Below are 17,190 nucleotides of genomic sequence, written 5' to 3' on the forward strand. Positions count from 1 at the left end.
GTTAGTAGGCCACAGATGCCCATCCAACGATCTTGCTCACCTTTGTATTCCCTCTTGGCATCCCCAGATATTTCTTGTACTGAAACTTCACTCACTAAAGTCAAGAGAACAGATGCTTTTTTAGACAAAATAATGTAAGCCCCTTGAGGGCAGGAGCTGGGTGTTGGCTTTCCTGGTATCCCTCTTAGTTAGCACCATGCCTGGTGCAAAGCATGGATTAATAAATGCTGGTCATCTGACTGCTGGAAATGAAGTAGCCAGGGGCCACCGGTCAGCCTTTCCCAAGGCTTTTGGTAAGTTTTAAAGAGCCGCTGTGTTCTGTGTGTCATGTTGTCTGGCTCTGCAACTTGGAGTATTGGGTAGATGTGTAGGTGTGTATATGTTCTTATAAATCCATCCATCCATCCACCCATATATATACACACACGCAGGGAGGATATACACAGAGAGACGTGATACACGTGTTATGTTTATGTTGGCATTCATAGTATTTGAAGCTTAGACATGATCCAAGGAGGGAATGTGGATGAGCAGGAAGAACGGTGACTCTGGATTCAGAGGAGCCAGTCTTACCTTCTGTCACTGAAGCACATGGTTGACATGACATTGGAGAGTTCCTTCCCCTCCATGGCCCTCCGTCCTTTCATCTATAAAATGACAGAATTGGACTTGGAGGTATCTGAGCTCCCTTCTAGTTCCAGGTCTCCAGCCTAGTAGAGTTGCCTCATGGTATATTGTAGGAACCTGAGGCCTGGCCAGGTTTATATGATGTTTTGCCCATGCTCATATGGGTAGATGTAGCAGGGCCAGAATTTGAGCCTGGATCCTTTGACTTCTCGCTCTTCCTCTCCTCACTGCTCAATGGTGCCAGAGAAGCTAAAGACTTAAATGGCAGAGTCAAAGGATTTGGAATGGGAATTGGAGTGCCCGGGTTTGACCCAGGATTGTAAGTGGCCGAGAAATGTGGGCCTCATGGCATCCACTTAAAAGAAAATCAATGAAAAGTAAGGAAATGGAATAGAAATTATAGAATAAAAAATTCATTCATTCATTCCATGACTAGATGCTGAAATAATCACAGTTAATTGTATGCACTGTTGCCGTAGGATCAATACTTACAGAGGAGGAAGCTGACTCACAGGGGTGAGTGCTGAGGTCATGTTTTCCATATCAAACCATCCCTGGCTCTATTCCCATTATAAGCCCAATCATACTCTTAAGAAGGGAAGAGGGCAGGGGATAAGCATTTGATGGCACCTCTCCCGTGCCAGGCACTGTCTTCAGATGCATTTTCTCACTTAACCCTGACAACAGCCCTTCGAGGGAGGTGCTGTTATTATCTCCATTTCCCAAACGAGGAACCTGGAGGCATACAGAGGTTCGATGATTTACCCAGGATCACGAGGCTGAGGAGTATCTGAGGCTGGGTTTGAAATCAAGTCTTCTAAGTAACTCCACACACCATGCACTGTACCACCTAGGTTGTACCTTAAGAAGAGAGCTTTGAGATTTCCATGAACTGATGCAAAGTGAAGTGAGCAAAACCAGGAGAGCCTCACATGTCATACCAACAACAGGACGAAAAATTGTGAATGACTGAACTATTCCCAGAAGTCCATGATCCAAACTGCCATCTGCCTCCAGAGAAAGAACCGATGGAGTCTGAACACGGCCTGAAGCGCGTTACGTTTCACTTTCTTCGTTTTTTGGTTTCGTTTTTTGTTTTAGCTTCTCCCGCTAAACGACTGATATGGAAAAATGTTTTATGTGGTACTTACCAACTCAGGGAGGGGGAGGATAAGGAGGGAGAGAGGGAGGGAAGGAGGGACAGAATTTGGAACTCAAGGATAAACAAAACCCACCAAAAAAAAAAAGAGATATCTGAAAGGGAGCACCTGGAGAGCATGGGAAGATGGATGGACTCAAGAAGACTTGAGTTTGCACCCTGCCTTAGACAGATACTAGCTGTGTGACCGTAGGAGAGCATTTGTTGTCTGTATGAGGATAATCAAAGGAAGTAGTCTATGCCAAGTGCTTGACCAGCCTTAAAGAGCTCTATAAAATGAGAGCTAGGCTGTCTTGCTGGGACACGGAGAAGAGTCATTTGAGGTCACGGATAGAACACGCTACTTCTGACTTCTTGCTGAAGAGATCAGGATAGAATTTTGCTTCTTTTTTCCCTTCAGAAACCACCCTAAACATTATTGCTGTCTTTTGTTTTTACATCATCTTCATCTCTAAATATATCCCCACCTTCCTCCTTCAATGAACCGTTGCTTGTTGTAAAGAATAAAACAAGAGTTTTTAGCATGACCCAGACACATCGGCAGTCGGAGAGTATGTCTAATGCTCTATGTTCAAAATCCATCAACAATCAACCAATATCCTCTTCTAGGGGCTGGGGATGCAAACCCAACACACATATGTATATACGATGCACAATATGTACACAGATCAGTATGTCCCAAATTGGTAAGAAAGTAAATACCAGGTAATTTGGGGAGTAGAGGGATGGGGAGGTGAATGGGTCAGGATCAACTTTGATGCCTGAACTGATTTTTGAAGGAAACAAAGAAATCCAGTGCGGTAGTGGGATGGCCAACAAGGACCCAAACCTTAGGCAGGCTTGGACTTGCTCTTTCTGCAGGGTGGACCCAGCCTGAGCAGATCTATCCTATCAGGTTCCAACCTACCAGATAGAATTTAGGGGAACCTTGTTCCAGGTCTGTGTGACTGAGAGGCAGATCCTGTGTGATGGCCAAGAATGTCCTCCCTAACCAAGGAATGGAAAGAATTGATGACTCCAGAGGTGCTGAGCCAGACAGAACTAGCTTACAAGGGGGATAAAGCCAATCCTACGGTCTCTCTTTCTTTCCTGAATGAAGTAGATTTGTTTTGAATTTCAGCCATCTCTCTCCCACCTGGTTACCACGTGGCTTTATGTACTTGTTTCTTTTGAGATCATCCTCTCGATCTCAAATAAGTTTTCTGAAAGAAGCACAATTCCCAAGTGACCAGGAGATCTATCAAAGCCATCAAAGCTTCCATAGGTCACCAGAGCTGGTGGCAGAGTCCAGCTGCCTTCACACCATGGAGCATCCCTTCTCCATGCCTTTCCTTCCATTGATGAGTTCTTTTTAGGGTTGCCATTTTGTTGATACGGCCAGACCATTTCATTTCTCTTTCCCAGTCTGTGCACCTGATTCTTGGAACTTTGCCTCCATCACTCAGCTGCCTTCTCAGCCTGGAAGTTCCCTAAGTACCTTGGGGCTTTCTTACCCTTGAAGATCTATCTGTCATGCTGACCACCCTTGCCCATTGGTGGATTTCTTTTGGGGCCTCCATTCTGGGAATGGGCCTGGGCTGGCCGTGCTTTTTTCATCTCCTGGTTATACTTCTGAACTAAGGGCTTTGCCCTCTTCTCTCAGAGTCGGTATCCTTATCTGCCTATGGACACTAGAAAGACACTTATCCTTAGAGTCCACCAGAGAGCTCTAACAAAGGAAATCCTCACAAGGAACTCCATTTTGGGAGAAAAGACTTCTTGGGTAGAAGCAAATGGATAGTTGGACATATTTGATCTCTAGATGTATGCCTGACTACTGTTGTGTCTTAAGTTTGAATCTACTCTCCCCAGAGACCTTGTCTGTGCAAATGGAAAGTTTTTTCCAGTAAGGGGAAGAAGAGATTGTTTTTGCAACTAGTGTTCTTGTTACAGCTTCTCCATGAAGACCCTTTCCCTGAAAGTTAACAAATTTGAATTCTACTAGTTGGTTGATAATGGGGAACACACCAGATAGAGGCAGGCACGTGAGCAATAGTACTAGACATCCCCAATATTGCCAAGATGTGGAGAAAGGTTGGAGCCAGTTTGGAAGGGGCTTTAAAAGTCTCATTCATTCAAAGAGAGGCATTTACATTTATCCTACTGAAAATAGTTTGCCATTGGAGTCTATTGAAAGGGGCATGACATGGTTTGACTTGAGAGTTAGGAAAATCAGGAAAATCACTTTACTGGCCCCTTAGAGGGTATGTTGGGATGTGGAAAGACTCAAGGCATTGAGACTATTTAGGAATCTATTGCAATAGTACAAGTGAGAGGTGATAAGAGCCTGGACTGGATTGGGGAACAGGGGAGTAGAAAGTAGGGTATGGTAGAGGAGGGAGCAACTACAGGACATGGCAACTCATTATTTATGGAGAATAACAGAGTGAACAGTTGAACTCACTGAAATTGTGAGGCCGGGAGACTGAATGGATAGTGATGCCCTTGACAAAAATAGGGCTGTTTGGGGGAAAACACCATGAGCTCTGTTGGGCATACTTATAGGACCATCCACTTGGAAATGCCCATTAGGTAGTTGGACCACTCATTGTAGCAGAACTGAGTAAAGAAAGGAGAGGGAAACCTCCATAGACTAACTCTTTGGTCATTCTAATTACATAGTGTTCAATTTTTAAAAATTACATTGTTATTGTTAATATGCATATGACTTTCTTTTGTTTTATATCAGTTCATCTATTTTCTTAGGCCTTCATATGTTCTTCATTTATGTTACTTCTTTTGGCACAATAATTTCCATTATATCCATGTATCACAGTTGGTGTATCCATTCCCCAATCAATGGTGATCTACTTTGTTTCCAAGTCTTTTTGACCTCAAAAAGAATTACTATACACACTCCTTCTATCTTGGCCTTCCTTGGGGTATATATCTAACAATGACATAAATAGATCAAAACACATGGAAGTTTTAGTCCCTTTCTTGTCATAATTCCAAGTTGCTTTTTAGAATGATGAGATTAATTTGCCACTCCACCAACAATGCATATGTACCTGTCTTTCCACAATGATATGAAGTTTCACTTTCCAGGAACCAAATTAATTTTCATCCTTATTCTAGATTCATTACAGTAAGCACTCTTGTTCTCTTGTCCTTTAATAGAAAAAAAATTATTTACATTTCAAACACGTTGGTTTCCTGGGCGTGCAACAATGGTGCATAGACTGAATATAACTGAAGAGATACAGCCTTATGAGAGGTCAGAGGCAAGGGTAATAGATCTGGAGTGGAGGACTAGAGTTTAGAATCCTGGTTATGTTGCTTTCTCCCCATTTGACTTTTGGAGGGCCTCCTTGGGCCTCTGTTTCCTCAAATGTCCAATGAAGGTATTAGACTAGATGACCTCTGAGGTTCCTTCCAACTCTGTCTGTAATTCTGTGACTCTCTTCCTATTGAAAGGCAAGTTCTTGCTTTGTGTTGGCACTAACCTACCTTTAATTTATTCTCCCCATAAGGAACTAAAAGCAGTCTGAATCATTTTTACTGTCAGGCAGCTTCCCCAAACAATATTTTATGAGGTTGTATTTAGTTAATGTCGACTGGATTCAGGCTCAGTTCAGGCATTTCTGTTGGCAAGTTCCTGTCCTAGAAATGCCTGCTTATCCTCAGTTCAGTGCAGATGAAGCCATTTCTTCACTCTTCAGGAAACCTTTATGCCTCCTAATTAAAGCCTTTGTCTGAACACAAAGTAATTAATACATAAAATGAAGCACCGGGAAAGAGTCAACTGTGAAAGTCAGCAGCGACCCGGCACTTGGTTGTCTATTCAAACAATATTTAATCATTAGAGTAACACAGTGTTTGCACTTTTGGAAGGAAAACAATGCTTGGGCTTCATGTTTATTTAACACATTGTCAAGTGCACTCTTGAAGGTAGGGGATGGGGCTCACGGAGTCTCAGAGATAGGAACTGCCTATGCCGAGCACCAGTGGCTCTGACAAAGGCCTGCCGTTGGAAGCCTGGTGGCCAGCGTGGCCCTGCCTGCCAGGAAGCCAGCTAGGGCCATCTTTGTCTTACGCCTGGCTGCCAGACCCTTCAGAGACAGGACGTGGGGCCCTTAAAATCCTGGCCTTTGGGGTTCGCCCCATGGGACTGAGGGGTCTTGACTCAGGAGCGAGTGAGAATACTCACTGAGCCCGGTACTCTGGACTGACCCCAGAGGAGACAATGCTTCAGAGCCCATCTGACCACTCACCCTGCCTCCATGCATGCATTCTTCTCTTCTTCTCCCTCTTGCATTGGGATCGGTAATTATATCAGTACTACCATGGCTGGTAGAAAGGCCATGACAAGTGATTCCCTCATGTCTCCGTCCATTTTCACTGTGACTTTGTGAATGAAAACATCCTCCCGAGGGTACCGTTCTTCCCCCGTGTTGTCTTTCCACATAATATAATATAATAAATATAACAAGTATAATAAATATCACATCACATCACATTGCATCATGACACGACACAACATAATGTAACATAACATAACGTAACGTAACATAACATAACATGTTTCTTAAGGACGGAGACACTCTCCTGTCTCTAGAGCTTAGGGAAATGCTAAGCGAATGGTATTTAATAATAAATGCCTTTTATTTAAGAAAAATGTTTTTCTTTATTTAAGAATAATAGAATACTATGTAAGAATAAAGAATCAATAATTTCTTTATTTAAGAAAAAATTTGTTCTTTTATTCCTTCCTTTCTTCTTTCCCTCCTTTCCCTCCTCTTTCTTTCCTATCTTCTCTTCTTCTTTCCCTCCTCTCTTTCTTTTTCTTCCTTCTACTTTTTCTTTTCTTTATCCCTCATTCCCTTTATTGCTCCTCCTCTCTCTCTTTCCCTTCTTTTCCTCCTTCCCTCCTCCCCCCTCCCCATCTTTCTTTCTTTATAGTCCTGTGTAGGTGTTGTAGCCTAGAAAAGTAGCCTCTTATTGGAGAAGTCAATCCATGCTTTATTTCCCTCCAGTCTGTGTATCTGAGTCTTAGGACTTTGCCTCCATGACTCAGCTGCTCTCAGCCTGGAACTTCCCTTTGTACCTGGGAAGGGCTTCTTGCCCTTGAAGATCAATCTGCCATGCTAAACACCTTCCCCCACTGATGAATTTCTTTTGGGGCCTCCATTTTGGGAATGTGTCCAGACTGGCCATGCTTCCTTTCTCTCCTGGCCTGTTTGAACTGAGAGGCAAAGCAAGGCAACCAGGCTAAGACATCAATCAATACAACAAGGATACCTCCTAAAATGGACTGGACAAGAAACGGATGATATTGAGATTTCTGAGATTCAAGCTGAAAGACATGAGCAGTGTGTTTCCACATACTCTGAGATACTGCTGATACGCTACACGTACACATTACAATATGGAATGAGCATGAAATAAGTCCTCCCCAAAAGGAAAAAAAATAGATTTCTTAAATAAATATGTCCTCATTAATGGGGGATGTGAAGGGCAGAAGGAAGAAGAGAGACTCTTACTTCCCAAGATATCATAAAATAAAGTGTCTAGCTAGTCCAAGGACTGGTAATAGAATTTGGAACTTTTCACCACCAGATCATTACTGCCAGTTGGGTACAGACCAGGGATCAAGTGTATACAGTGACAAGGGTAAAAGGAATAGGTGGTCTCCATCCACATGGAACCACATTTGCATCACCAGTAGCCCAGTTATGGTTTCATGTTATGAAACCTTCTCCCAGAGGTCAGGGAGTAAGTGGGAATAGTAGGTGGGGTGTTAGCCTTCTGCCTTCCTTCCTTTTTGGAGTCCAACTGCCCTGGATGGAAGACATTTGGCTGTGGGGTCTGGAACTGCCAAAAGAGCAAGGAGAAGAGAGACACGGGGCACCCTGGATCTGCCACTGCCTGCAGAAGAACAAGTGCCCTCTCTTCTCCTTCCCTCCACCGCCCAGAATCCTTTTCTTCCTCCAAGGCTCAGTTGGAGAGCAGCCATCTCCCAGAGGTCTTTTGTGATCCTTCTGGGGACGAATGCCCCATTCCAACCAAGTTACCTTGTGTTTGTAGGTATAGGAATATGTGTACCTCATTCTAAGAGATTGGAGATTACTTGAGGGCAGGAACTACATGGGGATGGTTTTCCCTTTATACCCAGGATGGAACATATAGCAGACATCCAGTAAATTGCTTATTGAATGAACAAACAAAACACCTTAATGATTTTCATTTCCTTCATGGGTCATTTCTGATCCTAGGTGGGGATGGATGCTCAAGGTGATGGTGAGACTTGAGGGGATAAATAAATGACTACCAGAAAATTTGAGTGAGAGGAATCCAAGGATTTCATTAAGATCATAAAGAAATTTATTAGCTGAACAGAAGCAAGAGCCCACAGAGAAGTTTTTCAATTGGGGTCAAGGATGAGAAGTTTTTCATTTGGGGTCAAGGATTTAGCCCCTTTTTCTATGGTAAGTGGATACCCTGATGGACTTGGAGCCGGGAAGACCCAGGTTCAGATCTTGCCATTGGCTGACTCTACAAGTCTCTAGTCTTCACCTCTTGAAGTCTCAGTCCCTCATCTATAAAATGGGTTTGGTGGCTGTTGTCATGTGTGCTTGAAGAGGACTAGGGCTGTCACTGATTGTGAAGTCTTTTGCCTCATATACATGGATACGTAAACTGGATTTAAGGGAGGCAGTGCTAGCTGTACCAAGTCATCAACCTCACTTTCTTTTCCAGAGTCATCCAAGTGCAGAGGCAAGACAAAGGTCAGAATGACTGGGAATGGTCCAGAATGCAGTGGATGACTGTGGCATGTTGGATGTCTTACCAACTCTAAGTGCTCCATAGCTCCTGCCTCAGCTGCTTTCATGGCCATTAGAACACATGTTTCTCACATGTGTGGGATAGACTTCCCTTTCACTCTCTGTCTCTGGATCATTAGTTACCCTCAACCTGGTTTAGCCCATCTGTTGAGCTAGTGCATGGGGTTGTGCCCAGTGGGCAGGCTACAGCTTCTTGGGCCACAGGTGAAGTTAGGTGAAAGGGGGACAATAAAGGTGGATGAGCAGCTGTGAAACACCAGAAGTGTTAGTCCTTTCTGAATACCCCATAAACCTCGGTGATATCAGATGGGGATGAGGACAATCAGATTCCCTTCTAGGACTATAGTGCATCTCAAAGAGATAACGATTAGAGGCACTTTGAAAGTCCTAATTTGTGAGGCCCTCTGGACGCTGTGGGCTTTGTGCCCCCTGGAATGCAGTAAGTCCTGTCACTTCACAGAACCTTCTGAAGGAGACCCATAATCCCCCCAAAGAATCTGATCCTCAGTGGGGATGTTGGGGGGAGTGAATGAAATTTGTCCATCATCCAGACAATGATGTGTGGATGGGATGGATAGCTGCTCTCTTGAGCTGGGCCATTGATAGCTTGATCTTGGCCAGAGTGTGAGCTGGGCCCAGCATTTATCTGGAAGATGAAGAGAGGAGCCGGGTGACTTTTGGGAAACTGGGCCCCAGCTTCCTCTGGAGACCAAGCTCTGCTTTTCAATACCAATTTTCTCCCGGTGATGCCTTCAGATTGTAAGTTATGGAATACAAAGAGCTCCAAAGATGAAAGTCGAGAGTCACCTAAAGGGCATGGCGGGTGAGGGCACATCGCCCTCTCTAACTACCTATTGCTTAGCTCGTATTTTTCCTTAAATACTTGGAGATGCATATGTTGTCCCACCCAGTAGAGTATGGCTTCCTTGGGATCAGGACTTCTTTCTTCCTTTTTGTCTTTGCCCCTGCAGTGTCAGCAGCAGAAGAGGACCTTCATGATAGCTTGCTGCTGGATGGATTGAAGGGGCTCCCACATATTTTATCGGCCCCCCACGTTGCTGTGGAATCTTTTCTGTGGGTCACCCCCATAACGGACCATGTGGGATTTTCTCCTTTTCAGTCCAAGCCCCCCCCCCCAAGTAAAAGCATTATCCTCAGCGCCTGAGTCCAAGCTCTGTCTTTTCAGGGGGCCAAAAGGGGACTGTTTTGCCTCTTCTTAAATCTCGGATGAACAGCCTGACGCATTGCTCATTATTAATCTTTGGGAAACTTGACCCTTCAATTAACTGTGTAATAATTGTACTGTGGACTCTCAAGAACCTGCATTATTAATGAACACAGAAGGTCAATATTAGTTCGCTTCATTTTATTGTCCGCGATATTTATCACTTGTAATATGACTTCCCAGTTAATTATACAAAATCATGTAGCATTCGCTTTTGATTAATGTGGAAAGTTCATAAGACTTTGTTAAACAAACATTTATTATGTGTGATGCATTATAATAAAGGCTTTTCTTTCCTTGAGCTTTGTCCTATAGACATGTGTTTTCAATATTTGGGAAATTCGGCTGTACGGAGGAACTTCCTAAAGCCTGCAATTGAGCAAATTTAATAAATCATGTTAGCCACCTGCATGGCGTGTGTTTCGGATTGGGATCTAATCTTCTGGTGGGAAAGTCGGGGTCGTAACTTTTGCAAGATGATAAATATATTTTGACTTGAAGGAACTGCTCTGCAATCATATTCTGGGCATGCCTCGGCTGTAGGCTATACTGTGGGGGCCATCTCTTCCTCGGATGGAGCTAGAAGGCTTCTGAGGGGGAGGCAGCTCCTGCCAAAAGGGCACCCCATTGTGTTGCCTTCTTTTAGGGAATTTGGAATTCCCAATCATTTGTAATTTCACATATGGAAGAGAAAACAAACTAGTTATGAATTAATAATAATAGCTAACATTTATATAGGGCTTTAAGGTTTGCAAAGTGCTTTCCAAATATTATCTCCTTTTATCCTCATAACAACCCTGAGAGGGAAGTGCTCTTATGACCCCCACTTTACAGATGGGGAAACGGAGGCAGGGAGCACTTCAATGACTTGTGAAGGGTCAAATTCCTAGAACAAATGCTGTTATGTGTCCTGGAAGAAGCCACACTTGAATCTGAGAGGCATAGAGAGCCAACCCAGGCCAATCCGACAAGCATTGATTGAATGCATTCTATGTGTATGGCATTGTGCCATTGTGAGCTTGTAGAAGGAGGAGAAGCAATCATTGCTCGAAAAGACGTGCATTTTATTCCCATATGGTATTCAGGGTAGTCTAATCGATTGATCAATCAATCAGTAAACATTTATTAAGCACCTATTATGTACTAGGGGTTATGCTAAGTGTTCAAGATACAAAAAAGAAGGGGGCAGCTGGGTAGCTCAGTGGATTGAGAGTCAGGCCTAGAGACAGGAGGTCCTAGGTTCAAATCCGGCCTCAGACACTTCCCAGCTGTGTGACCCTGGGCAAGTCACTTGACCCCCATTGCCCACCCTTGCCACTCTTCCACCTAGGAGCCAATACACAGAAGTGAAGGGTTAAAAAAATTATAGATAAAAAAGATACAAAAAAGAAGCAAAAGGCAGTCCTTGCCCTCAAGATACCTACATTCTAGTTGGAGTTGGGGTCAATACATAAACTTATATATATAAAACAAGCCATATACAGAATAAATAGGCAATAAATAACAGAGGGGAAGTTCTGGAATTAAGAGTGGTTAGGGAAGCCTTCCTATAGCTAGGGAGATTTTAGTTGGGACTTAAAGGAAGCCAGGGGGTAGGTATTTGGAGCAGAGGAGGGAGAACATTCCAGGCATGGGGATAGCCAGAGAAAATGGCCCGAGAGATGGAGTGTCCTGATTACAAGGAGTCCAAAAACATGACATGATTTCTTCAAGGAGAGCCATGGCCTTGCAGAAATATCATCCGGTCATCCTCACTGGGAGAATCAGGTGGATGAAGAATGTGGACCATCCACAGCAGAGCATACAGGAGGACGGACAGCTAACGCTTATGCATTGACACATCGGTGCATCAATCTCAGTTGGTTTTTGTAGACAGAGAATGGTTTTGGTCAGAATCGAACAGGAGAGCCAAATTAGACTGGATAACATTTCAGAAACGGTGCCAAGATCCCAAGCTCCTTCCTGCCACAGATGGTCTCACATTTAGATTGTCATCCTTTTATCGATGCTACACAATTGCTAATCATGGGATGCTTAGATCCCAGAAGCACAAGGGAATGATATGTATCGATAACATGTTATCAATGAGGAGACGTGAACGGAACATGGCATAAAGAAACTGTCAATGTCATGGTTGACTAGGACAGGAGGTGACTGAGTCACAATCAAGGAATGATGGGTAATGGATGGACAGCCTGGTAATATGGCACCACCATTCATGAAATACTAAGGAAAACAGAGGAATGTTGCTGGTATCTGTAATGGGATATCTGTGGAAGATTCACGGAAAGACAGGTCTGGGAATATTCAAAGAAAAAATGGAGGAATTGCTGTCTATGTAAGGGGAGGGAGTCTATCAGTTCATGAAAGTATTAACATTTACTGAGGTTGGGCAGCTGGCATGGTCAAGGAGAGTCTTTCACAAGGAGTGTACCATTCTTACCCTGCTGCCATCGGCCTTCTTTGGGGCATCAGTACATTGTCAATGGCATTGTTGTATTTTTACATGGATCAGCGCCAACCCTAAGTGGAAGAAAACCTGTCAAAATGACTTCATGGAGAATTCTCTCCAGTAATCTGATTATAAAAACATTCAGCCATTTTCCTCTGGGTGACTTCAGTCTGAAGTCCTGAACCCAAGAGACTGGTGGCTAATTTCCTGAGCTATCTCACCAATGAAATATTCCATTATTTAAAATTTTTTTTGATAAATGATCTGTCAACAGTGGATGAAGTTAACATTTCTTTTGGTCAATAAAGTAAATATTGAGGTTAGGGGCTAAAGATCACCCAAGTTTTCCAAGGGCAGCCCACAAATAAGGATGGGGATACTGCCGTGCTCCTTCTTGTCCAGTGCGGCCCCTTTAACTAATTTCATTGGCGCTGTCCTGTTTTCATTCATAATACATGATGAGGTTGTATGACTTCCCTTGCTGTGTGCGAAACCTGTTTAATGTTAACATTCACAAATTGGAGTTTGTTATAAATAATGCACCACGAGGCAAGAAACAGGGTCAATGATTTCTTTGTGGCACACCTGTACCCTCACTGCCTTGCTGCAGGTTTGATATTTGTAAATAGCTCCACCTGCTTGGACCCCAGCACTTCCATCAAAGGGGTAATGCTCTTTGTCCCTCTTTATGTAAATTAAGATCTTTAGCCCATTGGTTGTCAGAAAGAACAGGCGAGGAGCTTGCAGACAACATTAGTTGTGTATGTACATTAATGGGCGGCCATTTTTCCTGGAGGCTAGAATCCACTTTGAAATTCATGTTTGATAAATTCCCTGGCTTTCCAAGTAATTTAGCTGTCTATAGGGCTGTTGATCCTTTGAGTGAACGGCTGAACCTTGGGGACTTGAGCGCCATATCTGCATATCCAAGTTCAAATATATACTCAAGATTGGTTTAAATTTTAAGTTGTTGATCTTATTTCGGATAGATTTGTTAGATTGTCTCCCATTTCACGGTGAAAACCAGCTCCTAATCCTTAAATAACCCCTACCTAAATCTAGCTTCCACCTCTGTTAAATTCACTGATTGAACTAGTCCAAAGTACATTCTGAAGTCGTTTTGTAAGCATGGTATGAAATGAATATTCTTCTGCATATTTATCTACAGACCAGCAGAAGTTCAGCAGTGGGACTGTCAATGAGAAGGACATGTTTCTAGCAGCTTCGCTCTGGTGGGAAAGGGGCTGCTTTCACCAATGACAAGACCCTTTGGAAGCACCTATGAGATGAAGTTTGAAGGTTACGGGAGATCTTCAGTGTCCCCTAGACTAGGAGTGAGAAGATCTGAGTTCTAGGCATACCTCTGGCACATTCATCCTTTGACCTTGTCCAAGTCACTTAAAAGTCCTCAAATGTCTCTCTTTCTGTGAAAAAAAAATATGAGAGTTGGACAGATTGTTCCTAGCCCTTCATTCCGGTTCAAGGTACCATGATTCTCAATGGTTACTATTAAGGGTTTCTTTGAAGCTCATAACCAGCAACAAAGATACCACATGGAAATGGGGTCTGCTGCTGATCTCTCCTGCTGTTTCATTTTTGTTTGATTGGATTTGGGGGAACATAAACTGCCTGCTTTCTTGGAGAAACAGCACCCTTTCAAAGAATGAGGACATCATATGGCCCAAGATGGCCCACTGGCACCCTCCTTCCAACTTTGTTGGCCTCCTAGCTTTTCAGGTGAGTTTCCAGAGAAGACACGACTTAAATCCAAGCCTTTCTGCCTGGGGCTCCTTTCCCAGATCTCTTACACCTCTTCTCATTAGATGAGCTCAGTCAACGTGGTCTGGGAACATTCTCACCCATTGTTCTTTCCTTTCTCTGTGCGGGAACTAATCTAAAGGGGAAAAAATCTGTTTCTCTGTGTGTGATCTTAACAGACCACTTCCAGTCCCTGCCTCATCTTCATCCTGTAGCCCAATCTGACCAATAGTGCAAGATTCAAATTTAGTCTCTGGGGCAACATTTTAATAGAGTTTTGGCTGGTGTTAAAGCTTAACTCTAGTGTTATATTGAGATTCTACCATGGAGGTTTAACCACCCAATTTTATTAGCAGCAAAATAAAAGTATCAGGAAAATGAAATCTTTGTGTTTGTGTCATGGGACAGCATATCTGTGCCCCCTTTTCCCAATGGTAATTTATATCTTCTTGGGTCAGGATGCACATAAACTTGGGGAAAAAAAAGCTAAAAAAAGCCATTTGAGAGAATTTTGCTTAAATGAATTATGTGTAGAAAAAAGAATACCCAGGCCCTATTAGTTTTTCCATTTAAGGAAATAAGCCTCTGAAAGAGGGAGTATTCGACTCTATGCAGTCGTGGACCCTAGGCGAAGATTGCTTTAGTGGCAGAAATTAATATATCAAGCACAGGGAAATGAGAATAATGGGTTGTTGGGTCGCTCTTATTTTTCCCTTTGCTATTCTTTTTTCTATTCCTATTTTTGGGTAAATCAAAGTCGTTTCTCCCCCCCTCAGCCCCCCGTGCTGCTCCTCTTTGCCTTGGCTTCCAATGGCCAAAATTCCAATCTGTTTTTCCAGACTGTGTCCACCTTAGTGTGGTGGAGAAGAGCAGCAGCCCTGCTGAATGGACTCAGGAATGGTCTTCTTTAGTTGAGGACACAAAAGAGTAAACATTGAATGGTGTCACAACTTAGAGATCCATGAGGTTGCAGGTGGGAAGGGCCTGCAGAGATTTTTCTAGCCTAACCATTGGAAAATTGCAATGAAATATTCCACAAGGTCTTTGCAACCTTAAAGAACCAGATAACTTAGTTGTTGTCAGTGTCGTTATTCTGAAGAGCTGTCTCTGTATAAATGAACAGGGGCTCCCGGGTGCCACTCTTCAAGGAGGTTGGTGTTCTGCACAGAAACGGAAGGATGAATTAGGAATTGGTTGGGAGAGATCAGGGCAAGTAGGTAGGCTGGGGATTTGAGAAAGAAGCTACCCTCTCGAGGGAGATGCGTCTCAAGAGATGGGGCTCTTCCTGCTCATATATCCCGAGTCACTTGACCACCTTGGGCCTCAGTTTCCTCCTCTGTATTTTGAAGGGTACAGTTTAGATGGTCTCTAAGGTTCCTTCCAGTCCTGGCTCTGTGATGACACCTTGAGCCAGAGGGAACTTTAGAGATTAGCTTGTGCCTTGGGCATCAGTGAGGCTTAGTAGAGAGAATGATAGACTTTGAGTCAACCAATCAGACAAAATTAGTCCTTAACCTCAGGAAGCTTACACGAAAATGGGGAGACGAGTCAATAAATGGACATGGGAAATAGCTTCGAGGTTGGCAAAACAATGAACCTCTATTATATAAATATATACATAAATACAAATATATAAATATTTCAATATTATTTCATATTTGCACAACTACCCTGCTATTATTCTCTCCATTTTACAGATGGGGAAATTGAGACATGTGAATGAAAATGGCTTGCTTAAGGTCATACAGCTAGGAAGGATCTGAAGCAGGGTATAAGTTTGGGTCTTTCTGATTTCTAATCCGGTGCTCCATTCACTATCTCACCAGATGACTAAGTGTATGGAGGGGTGGCAGGTAGTCTCAGAGGGGAAGACACTAGCCACTGGGGGAGAGTGGGGAAGGCCTCCTGAAGAAGGCGGCCCTTGAGTGAATCTGGAAGGAAACCAGAGCTGCAAGGGGTAACTAGGAGAGGGAGAAGAGTACTCTAGGCGTAGCACTTGGAAAACTTTAATGTGCTCTCTAGATAGGAATTCATGTTTCTCTTCCTCGCCCCCCATTTTGCCAATGAAGAGAGTAAGGCCCAGACACTCAGGTTCACCTGTGGGCAGTCAGTAGCTGACAAGGTAGAGCTCAGGTCCCCCAGCTTCACACCTCCCAGGGTCCAGGCTCCTATGAGCGTGTGCCCTTTCCAGTTTGAAGATGAGGAATTCAGAAATTTGGGGATTCTCCACAGATGTGAAAAGAGAGCCTTTTGAGATCCTCACATCTAGAGGTTCTTTGGTGTCGTGTACAGGACACTGTACTGAGTAAGGAAAGCCAAGGTTCAGATCCCTGGTTCCATCCACCTTCAACATGACCAGGGATGAGTCATGCCTTCCCTCTGTGACTCAGTTTGCTCATCTGTAAAATCAGGTGGTTGGATTCAAGATACTTTCTAAACCTAAAGCCACAGTCCTATGACTGGAGGCCAAAGAAGTGAAACCCTTCATTGACCCAGGTCTTCTTGGAATCTGAAACTTGAATACTTGAGGCACGCAGTTGGGCCTGGAATCAAGAAGAGCTGAGTTCAAATCCAACCATAGACATTTACTGGCTTTGGGATTCTGAGCAAGTCACTCCCTGCCTCAGGTTTCTTTTCTGCAAAATGGGATTAATAATAGCGCCCACATTCAGGGTTTTTGTGAAGATAAAATTGAGATATTGTAGAGTACATTACAAACCTTAAAATGCTACATATTATGTCATAATAGCATAAGCACTAGGCATTCTAAATTAATAATGACAATTATTCCTTAGCCCAGGGTCATTGTTTGCTTCTTTATGCCTTCAAGGTTTTCCTGCATCATTCTGGTCTTTTTGCTTTAATATTTTAAGGAGGAAAAGTCTATCTATCTTCTCCTAAACAAATGAAGCTTCTGCTTGAGTAGGCCTCCACCTTTCTTCTTCCCTCAATCAGATTCATTTAATCCAAGGTGTTTGGCAAATTTCTTATTGGTACTTTCTTTCACCAGTGGATGGTCCTCGGATGCTTTTTGTATTCACCCTTCTCTGACAAGGCTATTTTTTAAGATTTCCCAGGGGCTGGCTCTCTCTCTCTCTCTCTCTCTCTCTCTCTCTCTCTCTCTCTCTCTCTCTCTCTCTCTCTC

The sequence above is a fragment of the Gracilinanus agilis genome, chromosome 2, assembly GCF_016433145.1.
Source record: "Gracilinanus agilis isolate LMUSP501 chromosome 2, AgileGrace, whole genome shotgun sequence".
In the NCBI taxonomy this organism is placed as follows: domain Eukaryota; kingdom Metazoa; phylum Chordata; class Mammalia; order Didelphimorphia; family Didelphidae; genus Gracilinanus; species Gracilinanus agilis.